Genomic DNA, 14,740 nt, shown 5'->3' with positions numbered 1-14,740 from the left:
GGTACTACTTATTTCATAAAATGTCCTTCAATATGAGTCTGTTTTATGTTTCTTCATTATTGAACTGAGCTTATAAATATTTGGCCTATATAACAGAAATGACAATATGTCATTTTCAATGTATCATATCAAAATATCCATAATATCAATATGTCATATTAGGACAATGTTAAATTTGATTATCAATTAGAATGGTGTTTGCTAGGTTACTATCTTTCCATTTGTAATTAATATTTTTGGATAGATACTTTCAGATTATATTAATAACCTGTTCTCAAGCTTTCTCCCACTACTTTTCACATACATTAATGAATCTTGTCTGCAACAATTATTTCTGTGGCACTTGCATATCGGTGTTCCGCTGGAATGCATTTTGAATCGGCAATAGGTAAAATGTGCCTACATTGAAGAAGGCACATTTTTTCCTTCCTCAGGTCTTTGGTGTCTATAGGGAATGTAAATGTATCTCTTTATATTGTTATTTTCTTAATCATCACTGGATTCCGTGAAAAAGTGGTACTTACCTTCAGCCAATAACAGTGTCTCACTTTTCTCAGCCACTTTAATTTGAAGCTAGATTGGAAAATAGAGTTAAAAATACGACTTTGAACCATATGAATGGTTCATAAGACCATGAACCATATGAATCTGCTTCCTCCTTAAATACTGATAATGGAGGAAAACAACAGCAGTCTTATTTTCAGTAGGATAGATGTCAGCAACCAAAAAAGCTTCACTGATATTAGGTATCCCAGTATTTGGGCTTTTAATGAAACAGACTTCATGGATGTAAGAAAAAGTTATTCCATGAAACAAAGGTTCTATTTGTTTAATTATTGTCTACCCCCCCATACTGTCGTTTTTTTTTTTTCAAAATAATTGTACTAATACTGAGGTACTGTGTTCCCATAAAACCGAAGGAAAAAGTTCCCTAAAAGAAATTGGAAGAATGAAGTGAGTAAAAGTCTTCCCATCCTCCCACTCCATTAAGAAAAGGAGCTTAGGAGAAGTCAATCACAGAGTACACTTGGCTATGCCTTTTAAATATATGTCATAGAGGTCATAGAGGAAGTCTTAACTTATATTTTATTTTCTCTAAAACTGAAGACTGGCAGACAAGTGATCTCTAAGATACCACATTTCATGGAGCTTTCAAAATATTATTTACTTAAACAGTATAGTCAAAATATAAAGTATAGAGTTAAGTCCATTAATTTCCCTAACTATATTTTAATGTATTTTACTTATTAATCTACTTTTTATTGCACTTATCTCCTTGTCAGAAATTGACAGGTATTAAATAGGTTGAGAAAATGATTAAGCCTTATAATCTATATGAGTAGGTTTGCTTTTATTATTTGCATATTATGTGGCCATCTCTGTATTTGCAGAGCTTGTACAGTACTGTCATTTAGAATATGTTTTGTTGAACTCAATAGAATTAAATAGAATTGAATATTAAGACGATCCCTAGTAGGCCGGGCGCGGTGGCTCAAGCCTGTAATTCCAGCACTTTGGGAGGCCGAGACGGGCGGATCACGAGGTCAGGAGATCGAGACCATCCTGGCTAACATGGTGAAACCCCGTCTCTACTAAAAATACAAAAAACTAGCTGGGCGACCTGGCGGGCGCCTATAGTTCCAGCTACTCGGGAGGCTGAGGCAGGAGAATGGCGTGAACCTGGATGGCAGAGCTTGCAGTGAGCTGAGATCCGGCCACTGCACTCCAGCCTGGGCAGCAGAGCGAGACTCTGTCTCAAAAAAAAAAAAAAAAAAAAAAAAAAAGACTATCCTAGTTAGAAATGAAGGATCTTGACATGGTAGCAGAGAAACCAAAGTCAAATTACTGCTCAATCACTTCAAAAATATGTCAGAGCACGTTTCTTCAGATTCTTGACCAAAAAAAGGCAGTTTAAAAACGTTTTCTTAATTGATTTACTGTGTAGATTATAGGATGGCATACTGAACCTCCTCTCCTATGATAAAATATATTTTCATGATGTGAAAAGGCATCACTAGTGAGCCAGAAAATTAAAGAATTTCCAGAATATGTGATGCAAATGAGATTAGATCAAAAGGGAACCAAAAGCATCATCCCCCAAAACAATATACAACACAAGCAGGAGCAAACTTCACAAGAGGAAAAAGAATTCTCATTATACAGTAAGTACTGAGTAAAAAAATTATAATAATAAAAATTCTTAAAAGCTAGATCTATGTTAATATGGCATAAACATTTTCTTTCTAAAAGCATTGACTCTACCCACAAGAAGGTCTCTCGTTCAGGAATTAAGACCTGAAGAAAGAGAGCACAGCTAGACCTTCCAAATAATAATAATAATAATAATAAAGATATGTTCATAAAAGAAATTTACTGAAGTACCACCCACCTACTTATTCTGAAAGTAGTTCAGTGCCCAGCTTGTCTGCAACATAACACACTTAAGCAGAACCTACTAGTTGGCATGTTGTGCAGATTCACACAAAACCCACTTTTTATTCTCATTCAGGAGAAGGAAATATTGGGAAATCAGACCCACACACCTCAGAGAAAACAGAGCAGCGATCTCTATTAAAACTGTGAACAAACAACTCTGACCACTTGACAATCTAGGGGAGAAAATTCAGTAAAGAAAGTACAAGGTGTGCAAACAGCAAAACTGACTTGCAGGCATAATATAAAAGCTTTAAAAAGTTTAGTCAGTTTCCTCAGGAAGATATAAATAGTTACTAAGTCTATAAAACAAGAAGTAAAGAAGCATGGGAAATATTGAGCTAAAAATATCATAAAAATTGACTAAAAAAAATAGAATCAATGGAGCTACATACCTAATTAATAATCACAAATTTACTGGGAGAAAATAATCCCTAGAGTCCAAAGCAAAATAAAATTATGGAAAATATTAAGATATGGAGAATTATTCTACTTAAGAGTTCTAAAAAGAGAGAATAAGACAATTATCAACAATGTGATAGAAGTATATTTTCCTGACCTGAAATATCTTAAAATTTATAAGCGGAATAAATAACAAACAATATTCTAGACAAGTTAGAACTCCACTGGTAATAATATTTCAAGGAAGATGAAATTGCTTACAAATAAGTACAAATTTTTACTATGAATTCCAGTCAGCAATACCTAAAGATGGAAGATAATGTGAAATATCCTTTAAAATACTGAGAATTATTTTGTTCTATATCTAGTCAAACTAGCATCAAAAACTGTGTGTATGTGTTCAGTAAAGTGAATCCCTACATATTATCCACATTTGAAAAAAATTACTGAATTATCATATGACTTGAGATTGGAAAAGAAAACAAAAAAGGTCAAAAATTAAATATCCCAGGAACAAAAGAACTATAATTGATTATGGCCCATGGGGCATCAAAAATTATGAAAGGAATGAAAAGACATTTCACTTTACCTTGAAGACTGGATAATTCGTCTTCAAACAACACATGTTTAGTGTTACAAGATTTTCATTTACTTTTCCTTAGATATAAGCACACTGATTATTCATTTTTATTTACATGATGCATTAAAATTGTCTTAATGTCTGAATGAAATATTTCCAACAACCTGGATTTATGTATAAATGTTATAACTGCGCCGAAATTAATTCTGTCTGTTCAGTTATAGCAAAACAATCCTGCAACAGTGAAATCCCATTCTCCATAGCACTTTCACAAAAAGAATAAAAAGTATAGCATTCCTTTGTGGAGATGGATCTGTCAGCATTTTTACAATATAAGTATTGCAGTCAAATCAGATGAGATAAAATAAGCAATTTCTTTTCAATTCAGTGAAAAGAAAAACAAGAAGAAAAGCTTTATAATTACGGTCAATGAAGTCCCTGTTACTACTGAAAAGGACTAGCTAGACCCACTTATGTTTCATATATAAAGAAAAATATGAAGTAATAAAGTGAATATAAATTATTTGTCCCTATAAAGAAGTATTCCAACCTATTTGGTATAATTTTAGTTCTCTTATGAAATAGAACATTTGTAACATATCTAAAGCTTTGAGTTAGGATTTTCTACACATAAAATTAATTAGCATTTGCATAAATCTGGATTTTTTTGTTTAAAGTGCAGTGTAGAGAACATGTCCCAGAGAAGAACTCGTATTGCCTCCTATCCCTTGTCCATCACCACATTTTCAGTCGCCAATTTAAGCCTTTACTTCCTCTCACTGGTATCTCAAATGCTGTAATGGGTAATAGTTTAAAGACACTGTACTATATTTCTGTTACCACTGTAAAAAATTTCTATAAAATTAGTGGTTTAAAACAGTGCAAGTTTATTATCTTATAGTTCTATAGGTCCCATTGGGCTATAATTAATGTGCCAGCACAATTGTGTTTCTTTCTGAGATTCTGTAGGAAAGAATCTGTTTCCTTGCATTTCCAAGTTCTTAATGGCCCACCATAGACAGTCCTTGTTCCCTTCCCTTTATCTTAAATTCAGCAATATTGCATCCGCCTGGCCATTTTTCCTTAGTCACATCTCCCACTCTAACCATTGCTTGGAAAGGCTCTCTGCTTTTAAAGAGCTGTGTGATTACGTTGGGTCCACCTTGATAATCCAGGAAAATCTTCCCATCTCACTGTCCTTAACCTTAATCACATCTGCAAAGTCCCTTTTGTCATGTAAAGCAACATGCACACAGTTTCTGGGGATTAGGCTATTGACATCTTTGGGAACCATTTTTCTTCCTGTCACAGATAATCTCCTCTGAACAGACTTGATCACTATTAAGGGCATGTCTTTTTTTCTTCAAGTTTTTGTTGCCCCAGATCTACATTTTTAATATCTTTTCAATGACCAATTGTGACCATTTGTCTAGCCATTTGACAAATTACCCTTGCTCAATCCCTTTGGATCTCCTGTAGCTTACAACAGATATAGAATCATTATTGTAAATCCTTTTAAAGGTTGGGTTTCTTGGGAAACAGAATGTGAGATAAAGAATAAATTTTTGGAAATTCGTTAGAGTATGTTCTTGAGCTATATTGTCTGATGGTTCTATAGTTCTTATTGGGCTAAAATTAATGTGCCAGTAATTACTATAGAAGATTATTTCTATAGTTATCTTTTTTTTTTTAAATCATAGAAGAGGAAGAAAAGAAGCAGCAGGATTGGGCAGAGAACAAGACTAGTCTTAACAGAAGCTGCAGCTGACTGTATATTGTAGAAATGTTTCTGAAGCCAAGAGATACCTTTCTATTATCATGTGTTGCAGTAAAAGAACCGGACCTTTATGCTATGAAAGCTATGAGTCGCTGAAAACAGGCTGCCTGGTGAAAAGTAAGGCGACTTCTCGAACAAAGGGCAACTTCCAGAAAGGGCTGGCAGCAGAGAGCCATCAGGCGGTAGCACTCACATCAACCGGAGAAATAAGATTTTCCCTCTTCAGTAGGGATCTGGAAAGTTCGTCATACCATCTGCTACTCAGCTCTGATCTTGTCTACATGTACTCTTGCAATATATGTGTTCTCTGATTCTCTGGTCATAATCTTTGCTCAAATCTCTCATTTGCTGTCACTCACAATTGTTTTAAAAGCATTTGTTTATTTGTTTATATATACCTTTTTCCAGCTCCATTTTAACCCTTCTGTTTACAAATACCTCCAAATCAGTCCTGTCTCATTTGAGTGACAATAGACTTGGAATAATTTGGATGGAGCTAAAGAATGTAATTTCCCTTGGACAGAGACGCCTGTTTATTACAATAACTCAACTTCTGGTTAATCCATAAAATGGGGATGTAAGGGGGAGGCCAAGTCTTTACAATTTTAAGTTACATGCAAATGAGAACTAGAATTGAGAATCTCCCTCTTTCATTATCCTGTGCAGTATGACATGGGTGGATTAAAATTGAAGCTTCACCAACTTGTTGCTTTTGTGATGCATGGCAAAAGATCTTAAATACTGTGAACGTTGTTTTCTTTATTTGCAAAATTTACATAATATCCACTTTACAGGGCTGTTTATATGTGTTAAAAACCATAGTGATGTGAGATCTTTAGCACTTTTGTTCAGGATTTGTTAATTTTGGCCTTTTTCTCTTGGTCATGAACAGGTCATTAAGAGTCATCTGTCTTTCCCATATCTCTGTTCCCACTATGGTTGCTGTCCTCACTACTTACTATATCATATATATATTATAAGAATAGAAATATAGTATTTAGATTAATTTTAACTTGTAGAGTAAAATTGTTTTAAGGAATGATAAACTCTTAGGAAAACTGACATATACAATATACTCAATATACTCTTTCCACACTGTTGGAATTCAAATTTAGTTTCATTTCCAGGAAGATAAATATATTTTGTTTGTAACTAAATTAGAATATAAATTTTTTCAATTGAAAGATAAAATTGAATGTATTTATCACATACAACATATTGTTTCGAAGTATATATGCACTGTGAAATGATTAAATCTAGCCAACTAGCATGTGCATTACCTCATATAGCTATCATTTTTGTGGTAAGAATAGTTTACATACTCTCTCAGTGAATTTTTGAAGATTACAATATCACTACATTGTATAGATGTTCTTCCTAACAGAAATTTGGTATCTTTTGATCAATATCTTCCCTGTGCCACCGCTCCAAATACATCACCACCCAAAACCCATAATTCTACTTTACTTCCATGAGATCAGCTTCTGTAGATTTCACATATCAGTGAGATCATGTAGTATTCATCCTTTTTTGCCTGGCTTATTTAACTTAACAAAATGTTCTCCAGATATATCCATCTTGTAAATGACAGGATTTCCTTCCTTTTTAAAGGCTAAATAGTATTTTATGGTGTATATGAACTATATTTTCTTTATTCATTCAGCCATTTATGGACATGGATTGATTCTACATCTTGCCTGTTATAAATAAGACAGCAAAAACATGGGAGTGCAGATATCTCTTTGACAACTGAATTCATTTTCTTTGGATACATACCCAGTAGTGGAATTGCTAAATCATATGGTGGTTCTATTTTTAGTTTTTTTGAGGAAGATTCACACTGTTTTTCATAATGGCTGTACTAATTTTCATTCTTAACTGTGTTAAGAGTTCCCTTTTCTCTACATCCTTGTCAACACTTATCTTTGTATTTTTGATAATAATCATTCCAACAGGTGGGAAGTGATGACTCCTAGTGATTTTAATTTGCATTTCCTTGATGATTAGTGACGTTAAACATTTTTTTCTTATACTTTTTGGCTATTTCTATGTCTTTTGAGAAATGTATACTCGAGTTCTTTATTTTTTTGCTTTGAGTTGTTTGATTTTCTTAAATATTTTGACTATCTCTTATCAGATGTGTCATTTGGAAACATTTTCTCTCATTCTGTAGGTTGTCTCCAGTCTGTCAATCATTTCTTTTGCTCTGCATAAGCTCTTCAGCTTGACATATACCATTTGGCTATTTTTGCTCTTGTTGCCTGTGCTTTTGGGATCATATAAAAAAGATACTATTGCCAGGCTAATGTCATAGAGCTTTCTCTCTGTGCTTTCTTACAGCAGTTTCATAGTTTTGAGTCTTAGGTTTAAGTCCTTAACTCATTTAAAATTGATTTTGGTACATGGTGTCAAATAAAAGTCTAATTTTATTCTTTTGCACATAGATACTCAGTTTTCCCAACATCATTTATTAAAGAGATTTCCTTTTCCCATTATGTGTTAATATCACCTCACTTTTGTTGAGAAATCAATCGAAATTAAGTGCATGCTTTTTTCTTTTGTCTCTATTCTGTTCCATTGGCTTATGTGTCTGTTTTTATGCCTGTGCCATGCTGTTTGGGTTACTATAGTTTTGTAATATAAGTATTTTGAAGTCAGGTAGTGTGATGCCTCCAGTTTGTTTTTTTTTTTTTTTCTGAATATTGTTTTGACTATTTTGGGGGGTCTTTTCTGTTGCAAGCCAATTTTAGGGTATTTTTTTACATTTCTGTGAAGAATGTCATTTGTATTTTGAAAGGGATGGCATTGAATCTGTAAATCACTTTGGGTAATATGGATATTTTCACAATATTCTTCCAATCCATGAATATGAGGTTTTTTTTTTCCATATGTGGTCGTCTTGAATTTCTTTCATCAATGATTTGTACCTTTCAGTGTAAAGCTTTTTCACCTCCATGGTTAATTTATTCCTAAATGTTTTGTTTTCTTATAGCTATTTTAAGTGGAATTGTTTTATGATTTCTTTTTCAGGTAGTCCACTGTTAGTGAAAATGCTACTGATTTTTTCCATGTTGATTTTGTATCTTTCAATGTTATTGAATTTGTTCATTATTTCTAAAAATTGGTGAAATCTTCGGGGTTTTCTATACATAAGATCATGTCATAAGCCAACAATTCCAATTTAACTTCTTTAATTCCAGTTTAGCTAGGCCCTCCAGTACTATACTGACTAGAAGTGATGAGATTGGGCATGTTTGTCTTGATACAGAGCTTAGATGAAAGGCTTTCAACTTTTATTGATTGAGTTTGATGTTAGCTGTGGGTTTGTTTTATGCAGCCTTTATTATGTTGAGCAACATTCCTTCTCTGTCTAATTTTTTGAGAGTTTTTTTTCATTATGAAGGGATGCTGGATTTTGGCAAATGATTTTTCTGCATCTATTGTAATAATCACATGAATTATGTCCTTCATTCTCTTAATGTGATATATCACTTTTATTGATTTATATATATTGAACCACCCTTGGATCCCTGGAATGAATCTCACTTGATCATGGTGAATTATCTTTTTAATGTGTTGTTTAATACAGTTTGATAGTATTTTACTGAAGATTTTTAGATCTGTATTCCTCAGGGAGATTGGCTATAGTTTTTTGTTGGTTTGTTTTTGTAGTGTCTTTTCTAGCTCTGAAATTAAGGTCATACTGGTCTATTTATAAAGGGCATTTGGAAATACTTCCTTCACTTCAAAATTTTGGAAGAGTTTGAAAATAATTGGTATTAGTTCTTTAAATGTTTGCTACAACTCAGTAGTGATGCCATCAAGTACAGGGCTTTACTTTGATCAGAGACTTTTTATTACTGGTTCAATTTCCTTACTCATTATTTACTGGGGGAACCCACCCCCAATATTTCAATGTAGGTTCTTTCTATTTTCTGTAAGTGTTGGCCGGCTGAGAAATAAAGACAGTACAAAGAGGAATTTAACAGCTGGGCCACCGGGGGTGACATCACATATCAGTAGGACCATGATGTCTACCTGAGTCTCAGACCAGTAAGTTTTTATTAACAGTTTCAAAAGGGGAGGAGGTGTAAGAACAGGGAGTAGGTACAAAGATCACATGCTTCAAAGGGCAAAAAGCAGAACTACTAATAAGGTCTAACAAAGATCACATGCTTCTGAGGGAATAGGACAAAGGGAAAAAGTAGAACCACTGATAATAATCCAACAAAGATCACAGGGCAAAGGGCAAAAACCGGAACCACTTGTAAGGGTTTTTGTTCAGCAGTGCACGTATTGTCTTGAAAAACATCTTAACAGAAAACAGGCTTCGAGAGAAGAGAACCGGTCTGACCACAAATTTACCAGGGTGGAGTTTTTCCCCACCCTAGTAAGCCTGAGGGTTCTGCAGGAGACCAGGGTGTATCTCAGTCCTTATCTCAACAGGCCAAGACGGACATTCCCAGAGCATCCATTTATAGACCTCCCGGCAGGAAAACATTCCTTCCCCAGAGTATTAATATTCCTTGCTAGGAAAAGAATTTAGCGATATCTTCCCTACTTCCACGTCCATTAATAGGCTCTCTGCAAGAAGAAAAACATGACTCTTTTTGCCTGACCCCGCAAGGAGTCAGACTTTATGGTTGTCTTCCCTTGTTCACTAAAAATTGCTGTTATTCTGTTCTTTTTCAAGGTGCACTGATTTCATATTGTTCAAACACACGTTTTACAATCAATTTGTGCAGTTAACACAATTATCACCATGGTCCTGAGGTGATGTACATCCTCAGCTTATGAAGATAACAGGATTAGGAGATTAAAGACAGGCATAAGAAATTATAAAAGTATTATTTGGGAACTGATAAGTATCCATGAAATCTTCACAATTTATGTTCTTCTGCCGCAGCTCCAGTCAGTCCCTCTGTTCGAGGTTCCTGATTTCCCGCAACAATTATTGGTCTGTTGAAATGTCTGTTTCTTTTTAATTCCATCTTAGTTGGTTATAGGTTTCAAGAAATTTATGCATTTTTACTAGATTACCCAATTTGTTGGTATGTAATTTTTAAGTCTATTATTATCTTTTGTATTTCTGTTGCATCCGTTGCAAAGTTTTATTTCTGATTTAATTTGTCTTCTCTATTTTTTTTTAGTTCATTTAGCTAAAGGTTTGTTAATTTTGTTAGTTTTCAAAAAAGCAACTTTTAATTTTGCTGGTCTTTTCTATTTTTTTATAGTGCATATTTCGTGTATTTCTTGTCTGATCTTTATTATTTCCTTCTAACTTGGAGCTTGTTTGTTCTTGTTTTCTTAGGTCTTTGAGGGGAAATATTAAGTTGTTCATTTGAAATATTTTTTTCTTTATGGAGGCATTTATTGCTATAAATTTCTTTATTAGAACTACTTTTGCCGTATCTGATCTGTTTTGGTATGTTGTATTTCCATTTTTATTTGTATCTTATCAAGATACTTTTAAAAATATCCTTTTGACTTTCTCACAAACCCATTTTTTCACTAACCCATTGATTTTTCAGTGCCATGTTGTTTAATTTCTATGAGTTTGTGCATTTTTCAAAGTCCCTCCTGTTCTTGATTTCCAGTTTTATATAACTGAGGTCAGAAAATATATTTGATGTGGCTTTATCTTCTTAAATTTGTTAAGACTTGTTTTGTGACCTAATGTCTAATCTATCCTGGAGAAGTTCCATGTTTAGTTGAGAAAAATACATATTGTGCAGTTGTGATATGAAATTTTCTGCATATGTCACTTAGGTTCATTTGATCTAGGTTATAGTTTTAAGTCCAATTTGTTTACTAATATTCTGTGTGGCTGATGTGTCCATTGCTGAACGTGGGGAGTTAAAGTCCCCTATGATTGAATATTGCAGTTTCTCTCTCCCTTCAGATCTATTAATATTTGCTTTTTGTATTTAGGTGCTATAACATTGGGTTCATATATATATGTATACACACACACACACACACATATACACACATAATTGTTACATGCTTTTTCTGAATTAGTTTATCACTATGCAATGAGTTACTTTATCTCTGTGTCCTTTTTTTTTTTTTTTTTTTGAGATGGAGTCTTTTTTTTTTTTTTTTTTTTTTTTTTTTTTGAGACGGAGTCTCGCTCTGTCGCCCAGGCTGGAGTGCAGTGGCCGGATCTCAGCTCACTGCAAGCTCCGCCTCCCGGGTTTACGCCATTCTCTCGCCTCAGCCTCCCGAGTAGCTGGGACTACAGGCGCCCGCCATCTCGCCCGGCTAATTTTTGTATATTTTAGTAGAGACGGGGTTTCACCGTGTTAGCCAGGATGGTCTCGATCTCCTGACCTCGTGATCCGCCCGTCTCGGCCTCCCAAAGTGCTGGGATTACAGGCTTGAGCCACCGCGCCCGGCGAGATGGAGTCTTGCTCTGTCGCCCAGGCTGGAGTGCAGTGGCCGGATCTCAGCTCACTGCAAGCTCCGCCTCCCGGGTTTATGCCATTCTCTCGCCTCAGCCTCCCGAGTAGCTGGGACTACAGGCGCCCGCCACATCGCCCGGCTAATTTTTTGTATTTTTTTAGTAGAGACGGGGTTTCACCATGTTAGCCAGGATGGTCTCGATCTCCTGACCTCGTGATCCACCCGTCTCGGCCTCCCAAAGTGCTGGGATTACAGGCTTGAGCCACCGCGCCCAGCCTCTGTGTACTTTTTTCCTCACAGTCTATTTTACCAGGTATAGTCACTCCTCTCTTATTTCCTATTTGTATGGAATATTTTCTTCCATCTCTTTACCTGAAGTCTTTGTGTGTCCTTACTGGTGAATTAAGTCTTTTATAGACAGAATATAATTAGGACATAGTTATAATTGAAATTTTAAAAAAATAATTGATTCAGCCACTCTATGGATATTGATTGGATAACTTAATACATTTACATTCAAGTTAAGTATTGCTAGGTTTGGTCTTACTATGGCTTTTATTTATTGTTTTCTAGTTATTTTCCACATCTTTCACTAATATATTTGTCTCTTGCTGCCTTCCTTTTGAATTTTTCTTTTGTGTTATATTTTCATTCCCTGCTCTTAATTTTTTGTTAATTTACTATAGATTTTTGCTTTGTGATTACCAGGAGATTTACAAAAACATATTGTAATTATAGGTTATTCTAAGCTGAGAAAAATATTTAAAAACCTTTACACTTTTACTCCAATCTCCACTCCACATTTTGAATTTTTGCTGTCAGTTTATATTTTTTATATTATATATAGTTTCACAAATGATTATAGCTTTTTGAAATGTGCTTATCTTTTAACCTTCATACTTATAAGGATATAAATGACTGACACACCAACTTTACAGTATTAAAGGACTTTTTGAACTTGGTTGTATAGTTCCTTTTATCAGTGAGTTTTATACTTTCAGATGATTTTATGTTACTCATTAGTATCCTTTACTCTCAGCTTGGAAACTCCCTTCAGCATTTAAGACAGATCTGGTGGGAAAAAAAACTCCTTCAGCTTTTGTCTGGAAAAGACTTATCTCACTTCAATTTCTTAAGAGATTTGCTGAGTAGAGTATTTTTTGTTAACACTTATTTCTTCAGCACTTTTAATATAGCATCCTACTCTCTTAGCTTGTAAGATTTCTGCTAAGTCTGCTGCTAGTCATATTGGAACTTCCTTATGTATTATTTGTTTCTTTACTGTTGCAGTTTTCAGGATTCTCCCTTCATCTTGATCTTTGATCATTGACAACTTGATTATGTCTCAGGGTAGTTTTATTTGGATTGAATTTGATTGGGGCATATACCGGGATATTTACATGTTTCTCCAAGTTTGGAAAGTTTTCTGCCACGGTTTCTTCAAATAAGCTTTTCACATCCTTATTTTTTTCTTCTTAAACAGTCAAAACTTAAAAATTTGCTCTTTTAATGCTCCATAAATCTCATGAAAATTTTCTTTCTTTTCATTCTGGTTATTTCTTCCCCACCCCTCCCCGACTATGTATAATCAAATAACCTGTCTTTGAGTTCATAATTCTTTCTCCTGTTTGATCAATTCTGCTATTGATGCTAATATTGCATTTTGTGTCATTTGTATTTTTTCTACTCCAAGATTTCTATTTGACTTTTTAAAAAATCTCACTGTTTAATTTATTGAAGTTTCCTAAGCTTCCTTAAGATAGTTATTTTGAATTCTTCATTAGGCTATTTATACATCATTATTTCTTTAGGATCAGTCGCTGGTACTTTATTTTGCCTATATGATGACACGTTTCCCTAATTTTTTTTTTTCCCCTTATGGTCATAAATTACTGTGTGTGCATTTAAAGAGTTTGCTAATTGTTCCAGCTTTCACGACTGACTTTGTCTGGGAAAGACCTGTGGCAGGCAGAGAACTGCAATGCACCAGAAGCTGGGGGCAGCTACAATTGACATGGCACTGGGACGTTGGAACTGGAAGCCCAGGGCCTACTGCTGCCAGCACAGCCCTGGACAACAATAGAAGCCTGGGGACTCTAAAGGCTGCCTATGGCTGAGAATTTCAACAGTGATACAGGCCAGAAGTCAAATCAGCAAGACTGAAGCCTAGGACTGTGTAGCAATGCCTGGTAACAGGGAAGGTCTAGAGGTTGTCTAGCCTAGAGGTGGCTGCTAGCCTGAAGGATGGGGCAGTGGGATCTGTCTAATGCTGGGTTTTACTAAGACGGGCTCAATGTTGAAGTTCAAAGCAAAGTCCTTTACTTCCATTTTTATCTTTTCCCCAAGTGGATGATGTCTCCCTCCATGCCGTGCTGGATGGGGTTGGCAGGGGTATGATGCAAGTAATGCCAAAATGTTCTTACTACCCTCTTAAATGCATCTTTTCATTTTAAAATTGTTTTTATTTTTAATTATTATGGATAAATAATACTTGCACATATTTATGAACTACATGTGCTATATTGATATAGCCTACAATGTGTCACATTCAAATCAGGGTAATTGGGGTATCCATCAGCTTAAGCATTTATCGTTTATTTCTTTATGTTAGGAACATATCAATTCTACTATTTTAGTTATTTTAAAATACATAATAAGTTGTTTTTAGCTATAGTCATGCTATTGTTCTAATGAACACTAGATCTTATTCCTTCTAACTATACCTTTGTACCCATTAACTACTTCCCCTTTATCCCCACTATTCTGCCCAACCTCTGGTAACTATCACTCTACTCTCTATCTCCATGTGTTCAATTCTTATTCTTTTTCTTTTTAACTCTCATTTATTGGTGGGAAAATGTGGTATTTGTCTTCCTGTGCCTGGCTTGTTTGACTTAATATCTTCCAGTTTCATCCATGTTACTGTCAAAGACAGGATTTCTTTATTTTTATAGCTGAATAATATTCCACTGGGTGCATGTACCACATGTTCTTTATCCATTCATCTTTTGATGAACACAAAGGTTTGATTCTGTATCTACATTATTATGAATAGTGCTTCAATAAACATGGAAGTCCATGTATCTCTTATACATGCAAAATTCCCTTTTTTTGGTGTATACCCAACAGGATTGTATAGCAGT

This window comes from Trachypithecus francoisi, unplaced genomic scaffold, assembly GCF_009764315.1.
Source record: "Trachypithecus francoisi isolate TF-2019V2 unplaced genomic scaffold, Tfra_2.0 Lachesis_group16, whole genome shotgun sequence".
In the NCBI taxonomy this organism is placed as follows: Eukaryota; Metazoa; Chordata; class Mammalia; order Primates; family Cercopithecidae; genus Trachypithecus; species Trachypithecus francoisi.
Note: the sequence above shows the minus strand (reverse complement) of the source record.